Source organism: Marmota monax, unplaced genomic scaffold (genome assembly GCF_021218885.2).
Source record: "Marmota monax isolate L192 unplaced genomic scaffold, Marmota_monax_Labrador192_F-V1.1 WCK01_AAM20220418_F8-fsc00101, whole genome shotgun sequence".
In the NCBI taxonomy this organism is placed as follows: Eukaryota; Metazoa; Chordata; class Mammalia; order Rodentia; family Sciuridae; genus Marmota; species Marmota monax.
In genome coordinates this window covers 206,204-212,203 of record NW_026692786.1, presented here as the reverse complement: position 1 = coordinate 212,203, position 6,000 = coordinate 206,204, and positions in this window count along the sequence as shown.

The following is a 6,000-nucleotide window of genomic DNA, read 5'->3' as shown; positions in this document are numbered from 1 at the left end:
CATCAGACAAACCAGAGGGAGCGCAGGGTTGGACATCTGCGCCTCCGCCAGAGCAGTACTAACTCCAGAGATGGGAGTTCAAATCATTCCCACAGGGGTGAAAGGACCTCTTCCCAAAGGAACAGTAGGCTTATTATGGGGACGCAGCTCTTCTACTCTAAAAGGACTTATGATAAGTCCTAGGGTAATTGATCCTGATTATGAAGGTGAAATAAAAATTATAGCCAGTTCTCCAAAGGGTATATCAGTAATTTCACCAGGAGATAGAATAGCACAGTTACTAATAATACCCAGCCTACATGATAAATTTTCCAGTCGTACTGTAGAAAGAGGTTCCAAGGGATTAGGCTCCACAGGTGTAGATTGGGCTATGCTTTCTTTAAATTTAGATTCTCGCCCCATGCTAAAACTAAATATTCAAGGACATGAATTTAATGGGCTACTGGATACAGGTGCAGACCTTAGCATCATCTCTTGTCAAGAATGGCCAAAACATTGGCCATTACAACAAGCCACTCAAACGCTTCGAGGCCTAAGAGTGGCAACTAATCCCCATAGAAGTGCAATGGTATTAGATTGGAAGGATCCTGAAGGATGTGAAGGAACTATACAGCCATATGTATTGGATCATCTTCCTATAAATTTATGGGGACGAGATGTCCTAGATCAATTAGGTTTGACATTAACAAATAATATCAACCAAAATGCACCCACTATTATGACTAGACAAGGTTTTAGGAAAGGAAAAAGATTAGAAAAACAAGAACAAGGTATAGCAGCACCAATACAAATAGATCAAGGAACAGACAGACATGGGTTGGATTTTCAGAAAGGGCCACTGAGACAATAAAAATTACTTGGAAATCAGAAAGACCAGTATGGGTTCCTCAGTGGCCCCTGACTAAAGAAAAGATACAAGCAGCCCATGACCTGGTCAAACAACAATTAGCAGAAGGACATATACAACCTTCTGTATCTCCCCATAATACTCCCATTTTTGTCATCAAAAAGAAATCTGGTAAATGGAGATTATTGCAAGATTTAAGAGCCATTAATAATGAGATGGTTATTATGGGACCTGCTCAATCAGGGATTCCTCAGTTGTCTGCTTTGCCAAAAACCTGGTATGTTTTAGTTATAGATATTAAACATTGTTTTTTTTCAATTCCAATTCATCCTGAGGATAGTCCACGTTTTGCATTTACTATCCCTGCACTGAATCATGAAGGTCCTGATCAGAGATATGAATGGAAAGTACTCCCTCAAGGGATGGCTAACAGCCCAACTATGTGTCAAATTTATGTTAACAAAGCAATCCAGCCACTTAGAAATCAAAATCCTGAACTACAAATATTTCACTATATGGATGATGTATTATTAGCACACAAAGATAAAAACACATTGCTAGAATGTTATGCCACACTTACAAACTTATTAAAAAATTATAATCTAGAGATAGCAATAGATAAAGTACAATTAAATTTTCCAATTAATTATTTAGGAGTTCTATTATCCTCAACCATGGTCTGTCCACCAAAAATTCAAATACGAGTAGATCAACTCAAATCACTTAATGACTTTCAAAAGTTATTAGGAGACATAAATTGGATAAGGCCTTATTTAGGTATACCAACAGGAGAGTTGGGACCTTTATTTGATATCCTAAAAGATCCATCAGATCCAAATTCACCCCGAATGTTAACGCCTGAAGCAAGAAAGGCATTAAAAATCATTGAAACATATATGGAAAATATGCATTTGGATAGAATTGATATAAGTTTGCCTTTATTATTTATTGTACTACCAACAAAAAATATTCCTACAGGAGTATTTTGGCAAGAAGGTCCATTATTATGGATACATTTATCTTATTCTCCTAACAGTATTCTTACTAGGTATCCTGAGGCTGTAGGACAATTAATACTCAAAGGAATAAAAGCAGCAAAGGGAGTGTTTGGAATTTCTCCCAATAAAATTATTACTCCATATACTATGAATCAAATTGATGAGTTAGCTAATGAGTTAAATACTTGGGCAATAATCATGTGCAAATCTAATGTTTCATTTGATAACCACTTACCATCTAATCCTTTATTGTCTTTTTGGTCATTGCATCCTGTAATTTTTCCAAAAATGACAAGAAAAACACCTATCATGAATGCTCCAAATATATTCACTGATGGGTCAAATAATGGTACAGCAGCAGTAGTTACCCCTGATCAAACTTTTACATTTTTAGTACCCAAACAATCAGCTCAAAAGGTAGAGCTTAATGCAGTTTTACAAGCTTTTGTGATGTTTAAAGATTCTGTATTTAATTTATTTTCCGATAGTCAGTATATAGTTAACGCTATAGTATCCCTTGAAGATGCTGGTAGGATTTCCCCTTCCTCTACTGTTTTCTCTTTGTTTTCCACTATACAAAGTCTAATCTGGGACAGAAAAGATCCATTCTTTATAGGACATATCAGAGCACATACAGGATTGCCTGGAGCCCTTAGTTTGGGCAATGATTTAGCAGATAAAACTACACATGACATACATATTTTCTCTACACTAGAAGAAGCTATAAATTTTCATAAAAAGTTCCATGTCAATGCTAATACTTTACAAAAGCATTTTAAAATAACTAAGGAACAAGCTAGACAAATAATAAAACAATGTCAAAATTGTGTGACCTTTTTACCACAAGTTAATCTTGGAGTCAATCCTAGAGGATTGATACCTAACCATATTTGGCAGATGGACGTCACACACTTGCCAGAATTTGGAAAATTAAAATATTTGCATGTTACAGTTGATACTTCTTCTGGATTTTTGATGGGCTCCCTTCATGCCGGAGAAAAAACTAAAGATGTTATAGCTCATTGCTTACAAAATTTTGCCACTGTGGGTGTTCCAAAACAGTTAAAAACAGATAATGCCCCTGGTTATACTTCTACCTCTTTTAAACAATTTTGCTCAACGTTTGGCATTACTCATATAACAGGAATCCCATACAATCCACAGGGACAAGGCATAGTTGAAAGAGCTCATCAAACTATTAAAATGTACTTACTAAAGCAAAAAGAAGGAATTGGGAAGGGGTAATATATTCCCCAAAGATAAACTTAAAATAACCCTTTTTACTCTAAACTTTTTAAATTTGGATTCATCAGGACTTAGTGCTGCGGAAAGGCATATGTGTCCAAAAAATGTGCATAAACCCAAGGTACTTTGGAAGGATATTCTAACAGGACAATGGAAAGGTCCTGACCCAGTAATTGTCTGGAGTCAGGGGTCTGTTTGTGTGTTTCCACAGGGAGAACAGCAGCCGGTTTGGATTCCAGAGAGATTAACCAAGGTCCTGACCCAGTGATTGTCTGGAGTCGGGGGTCTGTTTATGTGTTTCCACAGGGAGAACAGCAGCCGATTTGGATTCCAGAAAGATTAACTAAGCGATTTCTACAGACCAAAAAGAAGATGATTTGGCTCAAATCCATAACAACTGATATCCAAAACTCCAGTTTGGCTATTCTTACATCTGCAACAGAACCAGGATGCTTTTTTCAATATCTATTTTATTATTGCCCTTTGCCATATCATGAAGTTCTATTTTGTTTTTTGAGCTCATACAGACCTAGGTTAATGTTTTGCTGATCAGTTCTATTTTTTGACTATAGAGTTTTTAAACATTGCAATGGAGATTTCACCTGTAAAAAGTTATAAGGCCTTTACTATAATGTTATGTGTTGTATGTATTATATGTGTGCACACTTGTGTTTTGTGTTATATGTTTGAATGTACGTATGTCCATATATCATATATGATGAGCGCTCATGATAAAATGGATCCAAATATTTTTTTCACGTGATTTATATGGTTTAATTTAAATTGGGTAAACAACTGTTGAGGATTGTTTTAATATGTAAACAAAAAAGAAGGTTAACAGATCTGTTTGTTTACTTTCACCTTTCCTTTTCATTATATTTAATAATTCTCTTAAAGATAATGTAAATTGTTAAGAAAATTGTTTTCTTTTAGTGCCTTCTGTAATGTTACATAATTTTTTCTTTAGCCATTATTGCCAGAATTCCTATCTTCATCCCAGTGCCGGTGAAGACAATGTAAATTGTTAAGAAAATTGTTTTCTTTTAGTGCCTTCTGTAATGTTACATAATTTTTTCTTTAGCCATTATTGCCAGAATTCCTATCTTCATCCCAGTGCCGGTGAAGACAATGTAAATTGTTAAGAAAATTGTTTTCTTTTAGTGCCTTCTGGAATGTTACATAATTTTTTCTTTAGCCATTATTGCCAGAATTCCTATCTTCATCCCAGTGCTGGTGAAGTCAAAGATAAAACCAATCTACAGCTTCTACAATAGCCATCACTGAACTGCTTGCAGAACTTGCCTGGACACATTGTGAGCTCACCTGTATGCATTGTGAACTATCTGTTGGTACAGCGACTTGTGGTAGTGTTGGGGTATTTTTGCTGATGATGTCATTGGTGGTACAATTTTTCTAAAAGGAGCCGTCAATTGGCTTGGTGTATCTTCCTCCCTTCTGCTTGTCATGATCGTCCAGCTAAAATTTGGGGGCCAACAGAGGTGAGGCAAAGAACCTCACCCCCCCGCTGGTACAAAGACCTCTCCACAGGTGTGGCTGTATACTGGACCTGTAGTCAGTGACGGGTAAGATCCAATTGCAATGGTACCAACCTAAGGACCATATGTACTATTGGACAACCTAAGGCAGGCACGGTCCCTAAGCCACATGCTTGTTGTTTAAACAGAGAGGGGGAGATGTTGAGAGCCACAGCCGAAGGGGCCCCAGCAAACTTCCAGCTGCCAGCAAACTTCCAGCTGCCGGCTGATGATTGGCTCACAGCGGCCCCAGCAACATCTAGCTGATTGGCTCCTCTGCGGTGATGCTCATTGGGCTGTTTCCCTGCCCTTTCAGACCACGGAGATGCTCATTGGGGGACTTTTTTGGCTCCGCCCACGTGACCCAGCCAATCCGCCTCAAGAGCAGGAGGATTGTGGGAGGTGGAGAGAAGCTTGTGTGGGAGAGAGAGGCTTGGGGAAAGCCTGTGGTGGCAGTTGAGGCTCTGAGGGTTTTTCCTGAGAGGCTGTTTTGTTTGGCGTGTGTGGTTCTAAAAATAAAGTTAGTTTCTTTTGACAAGTGGCTCCTGATTGTGCCCAGCCAGACTGCGGCAGCGACCCCAAAGAAAAAGGTATTTGTGTCTCTTGTGTGGTTATTTTGCACAGCTCAGTTACCCCAATTCAACTGGAGTGACCCCTGAGCCTTTTATTCGCGAGAACAGAAACCCAGCAGATGAGGACTTCATTTTTTTAAAACTAATTACTGTATTTAACTCAATGCACCACCCTTTGACAGTATGTCTTCTAAATTTCAATATTCTAATTTTTACCATGTAAGGAAATGGGCAATGTAAAGAATATTTGCTTTTAATACTGGAAACACATGAACACTACATAAATGCATAAAATCCACTTCCCCAAGACAGTTTAGTCTCTTAAGAAATAAAAGAATGTACTGATGAACTAATTAAATCCAAAGAAGCCTACTTGGCATTATGCCTCCTTTTTGGTTGTAGAAGGGGCCAGATGCAATAACATATCTTCACCTTAGAACTGATATCTCACCATGCCCCATACTACAGGACCCCTAGAAATATCATTAAAACAGAAATCCCCTGAATTCTTGTCAGATTTATTTGTCAGTGCATATCAGTTGCACTGTTTTGCAAGTGTCTTACCAGTAAAGTCTACAGTAGTTACTACTTGTTGTTCACCAGGTCCAATAAGCATAATGTCATCAATATAATGGATGTACATAGCAAGCACCAGAGGATACGTTAACGTCCTCTACATCTGGTACAACAGCTGCAACTGGAGTTACTGATTATGCTTATGATAAACTACTGTTATTCTGAATGATCCATCTGCCTTCCAAACAAGCCAAACAAGCAAGTTGAATTAGGGGATATGATGGAAG